Source organism: Silurus aristotelis (genome assembly GCF_946808225.1).
Source record: "Silurus aristotelis genome assembly, chromosome: 3".
Classification (NCBI taxonomy): domain Eukaryota; kingdom Metazoa; phylum Chordata; class Actinopteri; order Siluriformes; family Siluridae; genus Silurus; species Silurus aristotelis.
Genome location: NC_139576.1, coordinates 14,030,234 through 14,047,212, shown reverse-complemented (window position 1 = coordinate 14,047,212; position 16,979 = coordinate 14,030,234). Strand labels below are relative to the sequence as shown.

Below are 16,979 nucleotides of genomic sequence, written 5' to 3'. Positions count from 1 at the left end.
CAGTAATAAATTACATTTACTTTTTTACTGTCCACCAGTGGTATTAAGCATAAGCAGATAACTTCGTAAGAGAAAAATAATTAAAATAACAAAAACAATCACAGTGATTTGAGCCTTGTGTTCTGCTTCTCTCCTAAGAAAGATTAACCCCCAAACCCTATTAATACTGCCAAAAAAATGTAAAGCCTTACTAAGAACAAGAAATTACTAATTAACAGTGGGTTGATTGCTAAAAGATCAATGCAGCTTTCCAACTACAAAGACTGTAATGTGTAAGAATTGGTACTTCAACTACTGTTGACACCGTCTTCCAGTTAATTTTAGGAAACCTACACACCTAGAAAACTTTCTATGAGCACTTTTGTGCATAGTCAAGGAACAATGGGCAACACTTAAGGTCAACCACGGACATAAATGTAGACAGATTTGTATACCTTGGGCAGAGTTTAAACAGCAGTTAGTCTCAGCTGTAGGCAATGTTGATTGTGTATGATATCAGTTAGGACAAAAAGGTCTGACAATTTGAGGTCCAATAAAACACCCAAAAAGACATTTGGAACAATGCGAAAAGACAAAATATTGTGAAATGGCAGTTTGGGGAAACATTAAATATACTACCATATTAATATATATTCATACTGTATCATATCTGTTGTATTTGTCTGAATATTGAAATTGTCTTTTGTTTTTGTAGTACATTTGATAGCAATGAGAAAAATACATATCTTTTATCTTTATGCATTGTTTTTTTAATGAATTTCCTTTTACAATTAAAACAAAGTGCATCTGTTTAAAAGTGGTAGCTGAGATGCAATTGAATAATTCCTGACCTGAGAGTGCAACTCAAATCTCACAACCTTAGAGGTGTGAATTGCACTTGAGTCCGAATAAAAACTTTTCGCACATAAATAACCTTAAGAGACCAACGCTGAATACAGCATTATCAAATAAAACTTTACACACACATTACTCTGTGGCTCTGAATGCGCATTGAAAATTAAGGGTTTTTGTTATAAACTGGATTATTTAGAAATTGGAAAAAAGTTAATATGTTCAATTTAACAATTTTCTAGGTCCCTCTGTATGAAAAAGTGTAACCATGCTAACTGCTTTGTACAAAGGGACAGCTTTTTCATGTCTAACCCCTTCTACTCAAACATGTGTTCAGATGACATGTTCAGTATGGATTTGACCTTACATTTATCATAAGACTGTGCATGATGAGAAAATACATGGGTATGCAGCATAACTTCTTTTAGTGCCTTTTGCCTGTCTCTGTATCATCCAAGATGAGTTCTATAACTTCACAGTGAACTGTTGTACTTTCCTTCACTCTGTGGACTCAGCAAAAAAGTATATGAAAACCGGAGGACATTGATGAATCCCTCAGTGCTTCCTTCACTACACATAGCCTGTGGCAATGCCTTTGTAAGAGCATTAATATATTATTCACAGTCAGATACACCTATGTATTTGATCATGCTTTGATTAAAAAACACATACTTGAACAGCTGCATTTCTTTCTTCAATTGCTTTAGAGTCTTCAATCAGTTTGAGTAAAGAAATGTAGCTTTTGATGTAAAAAAAAAAAAATTACATTTACTGAATGAATATAAAACCTAATACACCTTTTGTTAATCTCTATGGATTGATTGGAAGATTTGTGTTATTTTATATGACAAATGACCTTATGCTGCCAGTCACAGCCAAAGGAATTTCATGCCCAGATAACTGAATTAACAAACATTTCCATTAGCGGTCATGGGGGACGTGTTCTTTAGTCATATTCTTAATTAAAGAACATATTCCTGCCAGCTTGTTTCCACACTCTCTGGTAAACGAACCATGTCAAGTACGTCATGTAGGCAATTATGAATGCTAATGCAGAGGGCTCTTTTTCAAATGACGACCTTCTTAGAACATTGATAACACACCAAGCTCTGAGCACAGCTCAGCCTTACTGCTTCAAACTCTGTATGGACATTAGTATTCCAGTACCAAGGTATAGGGCATAACAACCCTTTGCTTCAAAGTCTTTCCATTTTAGATGTGGCAGCAGTGCTGTCAGCACTCTAGGCACACATTAACATTTGCTCATATTCCCAAATGATTATATCTTAAGTAACTACCTTTTGGATCTGACCATATATTAGCACTGGTATATAATGTGTTGGAATCTTTTTTATGCATGTTTTTAACAATAGGAAAATGTTTTAAGTTTCAAAAGCCTCCTAAAGTAGGCTACAAATAAGCCAATCAATTGCAGCAAACAGCATCTTTTCTCCCACAAGAGGCTACAATTCCTGAATCCCTTCACTCCACCTCCTTTCTTTTCATTCTCCATCTCTTCCTCTCCATCACTTTCGCCCCCACAAGACTTGTACTTGCTAATGAGGTGCTAACTCCTACATGAGCAAAGCAACAAGGCATTTTACTACTTATTTCTCTCATTTTTCAGCTCTCATTTGGTCTGCTGTACTTTTGACTATAAAAAGGAGACTTTCACCTGCTAAAAGTGTTCTCGTACTCGATATTGGGTTTGATTGATGATCATTTCACCTCAAAAGACATGAAGCCATAATGCAATATACTTTTAAGAATGTGCTTGATGATGTTCCAGCATCCTGGAACACGCAAACGCACACATTAGCGGGTTGATGAATTTATCCTGTCACACTTACACGCTCTCTTTCTCTCCCCAAGTGTGAAACCACTGGCGTTCTCCCTAAAGATGGTTGGCTCTGTATCATAATCCATCTGGCTTTATCATCAGCCAGAGTAAATGCTCACTCAGTGTGCTATGAGCCTTGTCCTTTAGCTGTTATATACAGTTTTAGAGTGCAACTACAAGCAGTGCTTGTATTTCTGATCTAACTTCTGTATTGGTAGAATCCTTTAAAAGAACGAATACTTGACAATAAACATAATTTAGTAAGATTTTTGCTTTGTCTTTCAGAAAATAAAAATAAAAAGTCATAGTGGTAAAAAGGGAAAGGCAGAAAAAATTTAATTGGTGTTACTGCCTATAATTAATTGAAGGTAACAATTGGTGTTTGTTTTAGCATACAGCCTGAAAACTGTTTACTGTCCATAATACACTGCCACATCAGTGTTATCAGGAATAATCCACTAAGTGGTACATCTTTTAAAGGTTTCACTTTAAGAGTCATTGAATGTATGCAGGCTCCCCGTTTTTGGTGGGAATGATGACATTTCATGGGCATCTGTGAGCCTTATGTAGTTTTCACTCTTATCCAAGTTGTTGCCCTCTGACATGGTGGCATAGTGGCAGTTTATAACATAGGAAGGTGCATTTGGCATGAACGATATGTAAGCAGATGTAAGATTTAATGAGTTGCATGAAAAATTAAAAACATGAAAATAAATAAATGACGTGTAAAAACCTAAATTAAAACAAACACACGCTAGTTATGAGAAGTCCATTACATGTGTGTAAAAAACATGACGTCCGTGTGACAGTTGCAAGGGAATGCAGGTAGGACCTGGACAATTACATTATATATATATATATATATATATATATATATATATATATATATATATATATATATATATATATATATATATATATATAAATTGTTAAATCCACATAAGAAAATGATCAGTAACAATGCCATTACATATTTTTCAATAATGGTAAATTAATTATTCATCAATGCTTTTGCCAAATTGAACAAAGTACATTTTTCTACCTACTTTTTGCTGATAGTGTGTTTAAGACTTATTGCAGTAGCGTCCAACTTACGAATGCAAATAGATTCGCCTCTGTGTTGGGTGAGATTACTGTGAAGTGCTGCTATTTGCATTTGAAAATGATCCGGATTGGAGTGAGCGAGAGGCGAGGTGCTGTTAGGGATGATTGGGAAAGAGTGCTTGCCACGATAAGCTTAAAATTGTGTTTGCCTAAATGCTTGCAGCAGCACACCTCACAAAGGCGCTTTAATTTCCCTGTTCCAATTTTTTTGCCTGTCTTTTTATATACATATGTGTGGCTTTAGCTGTAGCCCTGTTCAACAGTGTTATGTTTTAATACCATGCCCTCTTCTGGATCTACAGGCTGACACTATATCACCTCTCACTGTGGATTACCAGTCCAAAGCTACATGTCATACAGAGAGAGCAGTAATAAAGGTCATTTGAGTGCACTCAGAAAATCAATGTAACTCAAACAAGCCAAAGCCTCTTACAATGTTCAGTGAGGGCCTGTCAAAAAACATGTATCTCCCCAGCAGTTCTGAAGCTTTCTGTACTGTGGCTAGAGTTTCACAAACAATTCTAAAACTAATACAGCTGAGTAACATTGAATGCAATCTGTGTGCAGACATACACTGTGTGTCTGGTGATCAGATCAATTGTTCTTATAAAGTATGCTGCTCAAAGTCAGAAATATTTATTTGGCACTACAGAAATTAGAGTAAATGAGAGGAGATATATGTCTACACACCAAAAATAGACAGTCAAATGCAGTAATGGGTTTTGCAGCCCAGAGAGTCACTGAGTAAATATGCCAAAGCTTGCTTGAACAGCCATCTAAGAGCACATGTACTCACATGGGTGAGACAGAAAGAGATTGGAAAGACGACTTTGCATTAATCTATTAATCAATTTCAAGCCAATTTACCTTAAAAAAGAGAAAAGAGATCTAATATACTGCATTCATTTTTGTACATATTAGTAACATTATGATAGTTATGCTGCACCCTATTTTATCATGAATAAAAACAAAAACAGAATAAAGGGTGCAGAGACATATATTCTCATCATACAAAAAATTTCCACGGACATAAAAAGCCTTTTAGCTGTCACATAATATATGCTAAAATTACCCAAATAAGGATTTCTAACATCAGCTGTTTGTGTTTGAGACGTGTGGGATCAGCTCACGTGTACTTTAGCCTGTGAGAATGTGGCATGGCTGCCGTATAAAGCTTTGGATTAAAACTGAGCTTCTCGGCAGAACACACACTACTGGTTGAATCACATTAAGCCTGCACAGCATTGGGTAATGGGATCGGCCACGGGCTTTTATGTTCCCCCACCCCCGGCCCACTCGCTCCTCTCAGCCAGAAGAACATGCCACGGCCCCAGCCGCCGTCACAGATGAATATTCATTACCACAGCTTTGTGCACATTTTCTTCTGGATACTGTTGCCCCCTCACCCCTCTCTTACACCCCTCCTTTCTCCACTCTGCACACCCCGAGCAGCCTGACTCCACAGAGTGAAAGCAGCATAGTGGGAAAATTAGCACAAGTGTGTATTGGGGTGTGACTGTGTCTTGGACTTCACATGCATCATGCATGCATTTTTCTTTTTCTTTTTGTGATTTTACATACACACATACACACACACACACACACACACACACACACACACACACACACACACACACACACACACACACACACACACACACACATATATATTTTAACTATTTTATTTATCTTCCTCGCTACTCAAAACATCTGTAACATACCATCTGTAATTTATTTTAGTTACTAAGCACTATTGTTCTCTATAATTTCTTTCAAACTGTATAACTGACTTCAAGTCCAAATCTACCTCCTACCTCCTTCTCTTTGCTCTTACAGTGATGCTTTAAATTACACTCTTTCTTGAGTGGCAGGTCATTTACTGTCATGACCTTTATTCTTTTTCTCTTCTAGATTTCATCTTCTGCTGTATATAATACAAAGCAGTTCCATTTTTTTTTTTTTTTTGCACATGTATTACTGCAACACATAATAATATTACTAGTAACACTAATAATAATAATAATAATAACAATAGTATTAATAATAATAATAATAATAATAATAATAATAATAATAATAATAATAATAATAATAATAATAACAACAGAATAAATACAGAATAAGAATAAATACATTTAATTGTTACATTATACTTCTGCCACAAATATAAGGTCACATATAAAGGTTGCTTTACATAGAATTTCACACTACATGAATTAGTATAGATTTATATTTTATATATCATCATGCTTAATTTTGAAATTGTATTTACATTTTTGTAGTAATAAATCAAAATTAGTTTAAAAATTTAAATTAGTTTTAAAGATAATTTTTTTAAAACCAGTAAAGCAGATTTCTTGCCTGCCGATAACAATACAATACCTTTACCATCGTACGTATACCATTTGTACCATTGTGAAATATAAATTCAACTGATTTAATTTGAAAACAATTATAAAATAAAGCATACAATATCAGATTTATAAACATTAAAATCCTTTTATGACAAATTCATTTAAGAAATATTTCATAAATAAGTTGCATGGCACGTGCGCTGCATTCCTAATACTTAAAACAAAACTTTGTTCAAGCCTGGACTGCAAATAAACTCAATTATTTTAGTCAACTCTGGATGTGGAGAGCAGACAAGTTCCTTACAGACACATTTTGCCTTATTCAACACTGATTCACTTCTACTTCCTCAGCACAAGATTTAGTTTTGTCTCTGGAATCAAGCACAAAACCATGAATTATTCGTCTTATTTAAAAGAGTAATAAATGCCTTTTATACAGCAACACTTATTAAATCATAAGTGGAGAACCTAAAAAGAGTTTGAAGTTGATTTCTGATGAAACTGTTGTGTATGTTATAATCATTCAGTATCAACCATTGAGTAAAACCTGTGAAAAGCAGTGGGTTATTAAAATGCAGAGTGTGAATGAGGTTAACGCTGACCTTTGGCACTGGTGATGGATGAGAGAGAAACTCTCACTGGCATCTAACTGCACTGAAAACGTCACCATGACAACCCTGACAGAAACAGCCGAACCCATGAATATGTAAGAGCCACATCTGGACAGCTGCTCAGGCTGATACACTCCTGCTGAGGGGAGAGTGAGTTATGGGCAGGTAGGATGGACATCAGTATTTTCATCTTAAGTTAAAACCATAATATTTATCGGCACATAATCTACCAGAAGAGAAATTGCATGAGATCCACATGCAAAGTGTGATACTATCTAGGCGCATGAAAATTGTCTGTAAAAGCATTGAGGATAAATTCCTTAAATTTCACAATCTTCGTTTTTGTTCAATTATAATGCCACTGCAGAAGAACATTGCCCGAGTTCTATCACAACAGCACACAATACATTTTCCCAGGTTATTTTAAAATCCAACATAGGGTCTAATGTTAATAAAACATGTGGACAGTGTTAAAAAAAATCATTTAGAATAGGAAAGTGTTTCCTTTACAAACAAGCTTCGACAAAGAGCTTTTTCACCCTTTTATTCTCTGTCAACAACTTAAACTGTTTTGGGAAAAAAAATCCTCAGGGCTTTTTTTTTTACTGCTCATAATACAATAAGAACTGCATCAGCTCACAGCAGTTTGGCATGATATAATTACTAGTAAACCCTTGGATGCTTGAAACATCTGTTTCTGACCTGTTTTTCATTCAATTCATTTAAATTAAAAGAAGATGCATCAACAGAGAACAAACCCAAAATTCTAAATATTCAGACTTGGGTAAAGAGAAGTGATGTGTGTTCTTTTCCTGATTATTTGTTCTTGGTGCACCGAGCAATGCTTAAGCCAAAACATCCGAGAGAAAATGAAAGAAGAGAGAAGAACGGTAAGAGAAAGAGAGAGAGGACAGAAAGCCAAAAAAAAAGGGGCAAGAGAGAAAGTGAGAGGCAGGGAAGGGAAGAGATAGATAGAAATGGAGAAATAAAGGGGGAGAGCAAGGGAAAATAGGAAGAGAGAGAGAGAGAGAGAGAGAGAGAGGGAGGCTTTGTTACTCTTACCCAGAGCACCTCATTGAATTGTAAATAAGGTGTGATATTTTTACAGAGGGGAAAAAACGTGTGCAGCCGGTGCACAGCAGACAGGCTGTCTGAATGTCTGCCTGCATCGAGCTTTTTCCACCACACACTCACAAAACACTCACACAACCAGCAGTTCTAGCCAGCACACATCAGGAACATTTTAGTTCAACTGTCACTTAGACCTTGATGACCTAGGGTAAAAAAATAAATAAGTAAATAAAAATCATTCGACTTTTTAGGATGGGTTTTGAGTCGCATCATGCTTTAAAAAAATGTAATAAAAATTATCAAGAAAAAAATTATATATATATATATATATATATATATATATATATATATATATATATATATATATATATATATATATATGTATATATATATATATATATATATATATATATATATATATATATATATATATATATATATACAGAGAAAGAGAGAGAGAGGGAGAGAGAGCGAGAGAAAGATAGACACACACATTATGAATTATTGTATACATTATTGAGAATGTGTATTTCAATTTCATCAAAAACTACCTAAAATTGTTAATATATTGAAAGGATTAAGTGGCTTTGAATGGTTCTGAATAATACATAGAATGTATACTTTTAATGATATATAATACTAAATTCTAATTAATTATATATGTATAAGCATCAGACAATACACTCTTACACTTCAAAAAGTAGCCCTCTCCAGGAAACACTAAAGATTCCTTGAAGTGCCATACACCAAAGTGTTTCCCTAATCAGAAAAAGCAGAATCCTTTCAGAAAGCTATGAACCCTTAATTATCCAATGAACTTTTCAACCCTCTCAAAACTTTTTTAGCTAAGAGATAAAAAGACAGTATAATAACACAATTAGCTATATAATAGAGGAATTTACCAGAATCAGATATGCACAATTTAAAATTCTCTCTAGAAATTGCCTTTCAGAAACCCATGCTATTATTGAAGTCTTAGTTATTGGCCAATTACTTATTTTTTTAACAATTTAATTTTAAAATTAACTAATTATTTTTCAAATAAATTTTAAGAATTACTCATAGCAAAATACACGTCAATCAACATGACAGAAGTGCAATATATATTTCTTTAAATTAACAGCTAATACTAGAAATATCACAGGAATAGGATGAACCAAATTTGACAATATAATAAAAGTTTACATAAATAAATTTTTTTACAAAAATAAAAATGAATATGTAAATAAAGCTGTTTGATATTTACCTTAGCAAAAATATCCCTTAATAACTAAAAACTCCCCCCCCCCCCTACACACACACACACACACACACACACACACACACACACACACACACCACATACACACACACACACACACACACACACACACACACACACACACACACACACACACACACACACACATCATATCTAGTAAATTTCTTTTGGTGTGTTTTTCTGCTCTGTGCACTTATAAGCACTTTAAATCACATTCTATGTGTTGCTCTGCATCTTTATTCTGATGAAGCATAAATTATTTTAACTTGTTTAAAAGAATCTGTTCACTTTCAGGTTCATGTAAAGAGCAGTGACACAGAGCATCTCCCTGCTTGTTCTTTTTCTTTTTTTTAGTAACCTCAGGTCATAAGATGGCTAAAAGCATTGAATGGGCAGATACCAGTGTGGTGTTCACTTTCTCTAGCATGGTAGGGCACTTACCTATTCTTGTTGCACTTAGCTCTGTCTTCTGTTGTGCACTCTAACTGTTCATCTTTCTCCATCTTAGTGCTCTGCTTTCGAAACTCTCTTGCCCTCCCTTCACCTTCCCTTTCACTCGTCAGCTATCTTCTCATGTATCCTTTATCTCTTTTGAACTATTCTTTTTCTTCTTCTACTTCTTTTTTCATCCCTGTCCTTTGTCCTGATCTCGCTCAGCGTCGGAAGGCCCTATGAAAAGGGGGCACTTGTAAGTGAAGCAGAGAGCAGTGGGATGACCTTGCACTAGAGGTCCAAACAGAGCTGAACCTGCTATACTGCTGAAGAAGAAAGAGAGAAACATTTAGTCCATACTTGTTTGAAGTAGAAGCGAAAGCTGCTTTGAACTGCAGCGCTCATGAATATGACTGCTTAAAACAAAAACAATTTGCAGTGATTATAAAACTGTCATACGGCACACACACCATGTCATACTGTGTCATGTGTCACTGACATTTAAAACTAACCTCAGCTGGTCATCTGTTCACAAACAATTCACGCATTCATTTACGGAATTTTTAGATGCTGCAGATGTCCACAGTTCACGTGTAGGGTATGAGGTTCTATTTTTCTCTCCCGTTCATTCCAGCTATTATTTTGGATCCACTGTTATTCACCTAATGTCATCAATGTTTAATTAAATACTTCTGGATAATGGTAAAATGCCCCTGTGTGGGTTTTTTTTTAATATGTTATCACATAATAAATAATCATGTATTTAAAAAGGTTAGCTATTCCTTCATGGATCACTCACCACTAAACAGAAATCAATGAACAAAATATCTGATCATAAATTATCATTAAGTGTAATATCCTCATAGCCACACATAAATAATAAATGAAACAATAAATGTTTTAAACCATCACACACAGCTCTATAAGATAAGAATTGAGAAATAAATGAAAGAGTTGAAGTGTTTAAAGTGGAGGTAACATGAAAACAGTGGATCTTAGCATTCAGCTCGAGCAAGAGAGCACTTTTGAGATGCTTAACTAGAAATGCCTGTGTATGAAAGGTGAAACCTGGGGTGATTATGAATATTCAAATAATACAAGCAAAGTGAATTACGGTTATTTATGAAAAATTTCTTTGAACCCTCTTGAACTCTCTTTGTTGTGTTCAGAGCTTTTTCGAGTGTTATTCTTTTTGAAGTACAGAGAGTTTACAGTGAACATCAGCATAACTTTCACTTTGTACACACCAATTAATCCTCTGCCATTTCTGTGGTACAAACACACCAGTGAGCAGTGTAAGAATCTATCGCTTACAGAGAAGTCACGCATGTTCTGATTATTCACACTCTTACATGTTTTTTTCTCCCCACATGCAGTGTATGCGTTTTTATTTCTCTCGTATGATTTTAGTATATTTATTTTTTATATATATTCATTTATTATGCTAATTTTAAATTTTTTATGTGATCACATTATTTATACTTGGGTTCACACATAATCACATGCAAAAGACATTAAGTGTAAAATGTATAAGATATTTCACTAAGCGAGTAATCTAGGTGAATCATAGTAAATCTGCTTATTGCATACAACCAATACTATTCTTATTTTGTAACACATCTGAACAAGGAAGGACATGCTAAGGGTAGTTTAGACTAATAGTAGCAAACATTTAACCATTTTTCCTGACCTTTCAGCCTCTGTGCCTGGAACTGTGCCCTCCACATGCCCTCTATGTGCCAGCAAGACAGAGCTGCTGCCCACCCACATGCTCACCACCCGAACGATGCAGCCACCCCCACACTCCCCAAAAGTGTCACCCAGTCCTTCTAACAAGGGTGAAGGCCATATGTGACTCCCTCATTAACAGCTACATGAAAGAGACAAGGAGTACAGAGGGACATCTGGGCCTGACTGAAACCCAGAACAGAGAGAGAGAGAGAGAGAGAGAGAGAGAGAGAGAGAGAGAGAGAGAGAGAATGTGAGAGGCAGAAAAAAAATTGGAGTAGGAAAAAAGTCTGTAAAAAGGAGAAAGAGAGAGAGAAAAACAAGACAGAAAGCAAAATCTACCTAGGAATACTGCCTCACAGGAATAGTCAACAACTTCTCCCCCCCAATGTACAGGGGGTGTCTAATAGGACATCACCACCCAATCACTTCTTCCAGATAATGCTGACAGAGATGACAGCCACAGTGGTAAATACACATACCCAAACATGGCACATTGCATGCTGTCAGTGGAACAGATCTTGCAGCTAAATCAATCCCAGAAAGCAGTGACACTCCTGTCATTTCACACACCTTTATTCCCCTGAAGACTCACAGATATGGTGCATAACTCCAGGTATTGGCAGAGAGCCCACTAGATAAGAGAGCTGACAGGACTGTTTAATGTCTTCTAAATGTCTCAAAACACTCTATACTGCAGTGACCCTGACCACACTGAATGCATATCTGCATAAATGCATACTTTTTGCTCTTTTTTGACAAAACTATGAAAACCTGCATGCTAGTACTCATCAGGATGCAATGCAATATGTTGCACTTTTTATTGTGTACTGGTATTAATGAGAAATGTCTGGTATTCTGTTAAACCTATGGACAAATTTAGCGAGTAATTATATTTTTCTCTAGCTCCCAACTGCATAGACTTTAAACCTCATTATCCAGATCACATAAAAAATGTATTCTTTATTGAGATTTAATGTCTGATTCACTGCATATCATTAAAACCTATTTAATTAGTTAAAATGGGTAAACACAACACATTTATTGTACATGTGTATATGTGTGTCCAAGTGTCTGAAAGTGCACAAGAGTACACAAAAAAAAACTTTCACAAGGGAAAGTGTAGCATCTCACTGGGACTTTTGCCAAAACATCCCCAAGTTTGCCCAGTCCATATGCAAAATGCCTTACAATAGTGGAGTTCTTAACCATTATTTCAGATAGTATGCACACAATCCACTATTAGCTATAAACTGCCTCCTCGGAATGAACTAAATGTTACCAAAAGATTGTATTGTTTAACTGAAATAATTGAAAGTTAGGGTAAAAAAAATGTAGGGAAAGTGAAACAAAAATATGCAATTTTAATACAAAAACACCACAAACACAGAATGAGAGCAACATAGTAAGGCTTAGCTAGTTCTCCCTGTGCAGTTTTCTCTTGTTTTAGATTTTCCTGGTCCACAGCACACTCAGAGTGCCTTCTCCATTAGTGTTCAGCACAATCAGAGGGGCAAGGTTAGAGATGCACAAGCTAAACACCCCACAGCCTGCCTAAGAAATCCTCTACCCAGGCTACTGTCAGAGGGAACAGCTGGGCCTCCTCCACATTCCTGCCCCCTGTTTTTAACAGCGGGTCACCTTGGCTTCCTTAATATTGCCATCATCCCCAACTCCCACAGTCCCTCTGCATTACTTTGGCCTCACCTCCACACCTGAGTGCCTGGGTGAATAAAAATACAAAGCCCTTCTTATCCTTCCTCAAAAAATAATTTCTGTGTAATTACTAATTCAAATATGCTGATAATCAAACATGCCCTAAAGCAGTTCTTCCTTTACTTATTTTGGTGTTTTTTAAGGAAGTTTATAATCTTCTTCATTTAATGTGTGGAACATCTTTGTTCAACTTTCACTCAATTCATCTCAGAGCATCTTGGTAGAGCACTGTAAGATCTAAGCTGTAGAATGTAGTTGAATGTAACCCTTATGTAACCTATAACTCAAAAAGAAAATGCTTGAAAGTGTTTAGGCAGTGGAGAAGAAAAATGAAGATGAAAAGACTAATTTTAAACCAGCAAGTTGTTCATAGATGAATGTCTAAAATGCAGTACATTTATGAGGGTTATATATATATATATATATATATATATATATATATATATATATATATATATATATATATATATATATATATATATATATATATATATAGTTTTATAAACCAAACAATGCTCAAATGGCCTAAAAACCTCATTCCAGATCTTATCTGAAACTTGTGTAGCAAGCCATCAATAAGCAATCAATAAAACAATTTAAAAAAGGAAGATCAAACACAAAAACACTCTTTAATATATCACACTATTTTATTTTCCTTACATTTCAATGCTCTTCTTTTACCAAATGAAGACTATATAACTCACTGCATGTGTGTTAGGCAGGTAGTAGAAGTCTTTTGCACAGGTAAATTATAACACACAGAGGCAGAACTCGTTAGTCAACCTGTCAATCAACATGAGGCATGCTGGGGAGGCAATCTCAGTGACACTAGCAAAGAGGTCACCTATGAAGGCATTCATTTTCAATTCATCCCTCAGATCTCCATCCAAATCAATTCACTGCACATCAGCGACTTTGGCTTGCCCCCATGGCAACCGGTGCCATGCAGCCCCTGTGCATTCTAACTACTCCACCTTATAGCACATCTGATTATGCAAACACTGCAACATCAAAATGGAGCACTCAGCGTTACCTTCATCAGCAACAAAACAGTAATCGCACATTAAACAAAGTCTGTAAAAATGTGATCATTATCTTAAACAGGGAGCTCTTGGAATCTGTACTTAGCTGTGTGCCTGTCTCAACCTGTCTCTCTCATGCTCCCGTGTCCTCTCATTGAGATGCAGTGCAGGACACACAGGCCACAGGGAGATTTGATCAGTGGCACTAGTATTAAATTAGTTGTTGGGCATTCTGCATATGTCAGCACAGTAGTTCATTAACAGTGTTTGTTTTTGAAAACCTGAAGAAATATGATAAAAAGGAAAAGATAAAGGAGAAAAAAGGGACAAGGAAGAAAGTGGGGAGGAGAATAAAAGTGCACAAAGCTGAGTCATCAGACACGTCAAGGACACCAAAGAAAAGCTTTATGGATTACACTTTCAGGACTTGTAATATTACTAAGTTTGTATTAAGCATCTGATGCAAAAGTTAAGATTTATGTATCAAATTTCTAGAGAGCAAATTTATGTTGATAAATGCATTAGCACACAAAAGAAAATGAAATACAAAAAAAACTACAGCAAGCAATGAGTTTATCCTCAATTTTAGCATCTACGATGTCACTCACCTACACATATCTAAATTGAATAAACTGTCTTTCCATTGCTTTCATTTCATGGAACAGACGCCATTCTCTCTGCCAAACAGGCAGGTGTCACCATGTTAACAGTTCAAATGTGTGAGAATGGGTCTGTAGGGCATGACAGGGTGGAGGGGGCACATATGCACACCAAACTAGCAGAAAATAACTGCCCCCGCCCTCTCATCCCTCTCCTCCACCCTCTCTCCAACAAGCTCCATAATGCTACGATGAAGCAAAATGAGACAGCCCAGGGAGTAAGGGTTTCTCACAGTGCCACTGCAGACTCATTAATGAAGAACTGAACACCTGAGATTTAATTAGGACATGCTAACGAGCCCAGGAAAGGCAATCTTATTAGTGGACCACAATGTTTTAAGTAGATGGGGAAGAGTCAAGGCCTTTAAATATGTAATGAAATATCTAATTTCAGAAAAGAAAAGAAGTCATGAATAAATCTCCTAGACGCAGATGTAAAAAAAAAAGATTTAGCCCAGTAGTCAGAATGTAACATGACTGGTACCAGCACTGGAGCTGCTGTACCTGGCTCTGAGGGGATTGAGACACTTAGCATCCGGCAACACTGACACTTTGTTATTAAAATTCATGTGTCACAGAGGCATTCTACTAAAACTTTACCCCTGCTGAGAGCGGATTGAAGATCAAACTAGAATAATACAGGCTCACTGTTGATTTAACACATTTTCATGAATGTGTCTCCAAAAGCAAAACCACAAGAGGAAGGTAAGCAAAAGAGAGGAAATATAGAGGGATAAATATAGTAGTCTGATTATTTTTGGAAGAATACTTAGGGAGAATTTACCATTAAAAATCTTTTTTATATTCATTTATCTTGTTTATGTTTAAGTTACAAAATGCATGCAAACATTTTTAACTTACAGTGAATGTCACTGCAATAGACTTCAGTCTGCTAAACTTGATGTAATATCACATGAAAACATAATAGGAAACGTGAGAAGGTAACCACAGAAAAGCTGTGCTATGTCTATCCATCCTAAGCACCTATCCAGGACAGTCACTGGAGTCCACCAATCTGTATTGCCATCTAGTGGCTAAACACAGGCTTGATGAATATGCTAAACTTGCCTTAACAATCTGCCTACAACCCCAAATCTATCAAATGAAACAATAATAATCTTTATCAAACCTTTTCTTTTTAAGAGTAAATCTAATTATCTTTGTTGATTGGCAAGATGGTGTGGAGGTAAACGTCATACAAAATCAGGACGCACTGATTCAATTTGATTAGCTTTTCCTCGTACATAGACGATCTGCATGCTTTTCAAGGCCAGCAAGCAATCAATTATTGAATAATTAACCTCTTTTGACATGGCTTGAGCAAATAGATCAATAAAGATCACTTAAAGAATGGTGTAGAACATGATGTACAATCAGTCTCCTTCTTCATGTTGGACAGTGAGAACTAGTACAACATTTCATTAGCAGTAAAGGACAACTTTAAATCATGGAAGGGGGAGAAATTCATGTGCATTTGTTTTGCATAGCTCCAAGGCATGCGGGGGTGTATGGAGGTGGTGGTGGGGTGAGAGACAGATTTTGCATACAGATATTATAAATGCAATTGTCTTCTTCATGCAGGCAAGCAGGGGGTTCTTTGGAAATTGACTTTTTGATTATTCATTTAGTGTGATAATTAAATAGTCCTTGCCCTGGGAACACAGAATGACTGAACCACATCGAGGATATCTAACAGGGCTTGACGGAGCCCTTAATGTTTATCACCGCTAATATTTCACTGCCTAAAACAATGCTTGATGCTCTTCTGTGACCCATGACTCCCAGATTTTAACTGCACAAAACTTGCAAGGAAAGTGACAGTACTGATATGACTTTTTAAAGTTTCACCTGCTGTTATCAAGTGTTTGCATTAGAATCATAAGAAGAATCATCATAAGGAATTGTCTCTAAAGAAACTGTCAATGCCCTAAGAAAAGCTCTTTTTTTTTTTTTTTTTTTTTTTTTCTGATTGTTGAAGACAGGATTACCAAGCATGATCAGATTTTTTTTTTTTTTTACAGATTCTCTTTCACAGCTCGGCCAAATATAGAAATTAATAAAGGAATATAAACAATTTTCAAACAATTCCACATTTACATGGTAATATATTATGCGCTAACTTCATTATTCCAGATATTTATGCACTGTTTGCTTAAAAGTTTTTTTTTTTTTAAATTTTAAGAAATTCATTTTTTTCAATTGTTTCTTTTTCTTTCAAGTAAAATATTGAAGAAACTGGATATAGAAACAAATTAGTAAGTCTTTTGTAGTTTACTTCTACTTTTCTAAAGAAAATTTAAATGCATGGAATAAACAGCTAACATATTGTGTATAAGCATGAAAACACTGT

At 35.6% G+C, this 16,979-nt stretch overlaps 1 protein-coding gene across 2 annotated transcripts in view; it reads right to left on the bottom strand.

The window, feature by feature from the left end:
- The window catches only part of gpr45 (G protein-coupled receptor 45), a 90,597-nt gene extending 75,833 nt beyond the window's left edge, over positions 1-14,764 (bottom strand). Inside the window, exons 1-3 of one of the 2 annotated variants that reach the window (XM_083535892.1) lie at positions 11,195-11,285; positions 9,514-9,822; positions 6,732-6,879 (exon numbers count right to left, since the gene is read on the bottom strand). The gene's annotated coding sequence lies outside the window, so the exon portion shown is untranslated. Of the gene's footprint in view, positions 1-6,731; positions 6,880-9,513; positions 9,823-11,194; positions 11,286-14,578 lie in introns of those variants that run through there. The other variant, XM_083535894.1, reaches the window with a different exon arrangement.
- Positions 14,765-16,979: the final 2,215 nt, after the last annotated feature.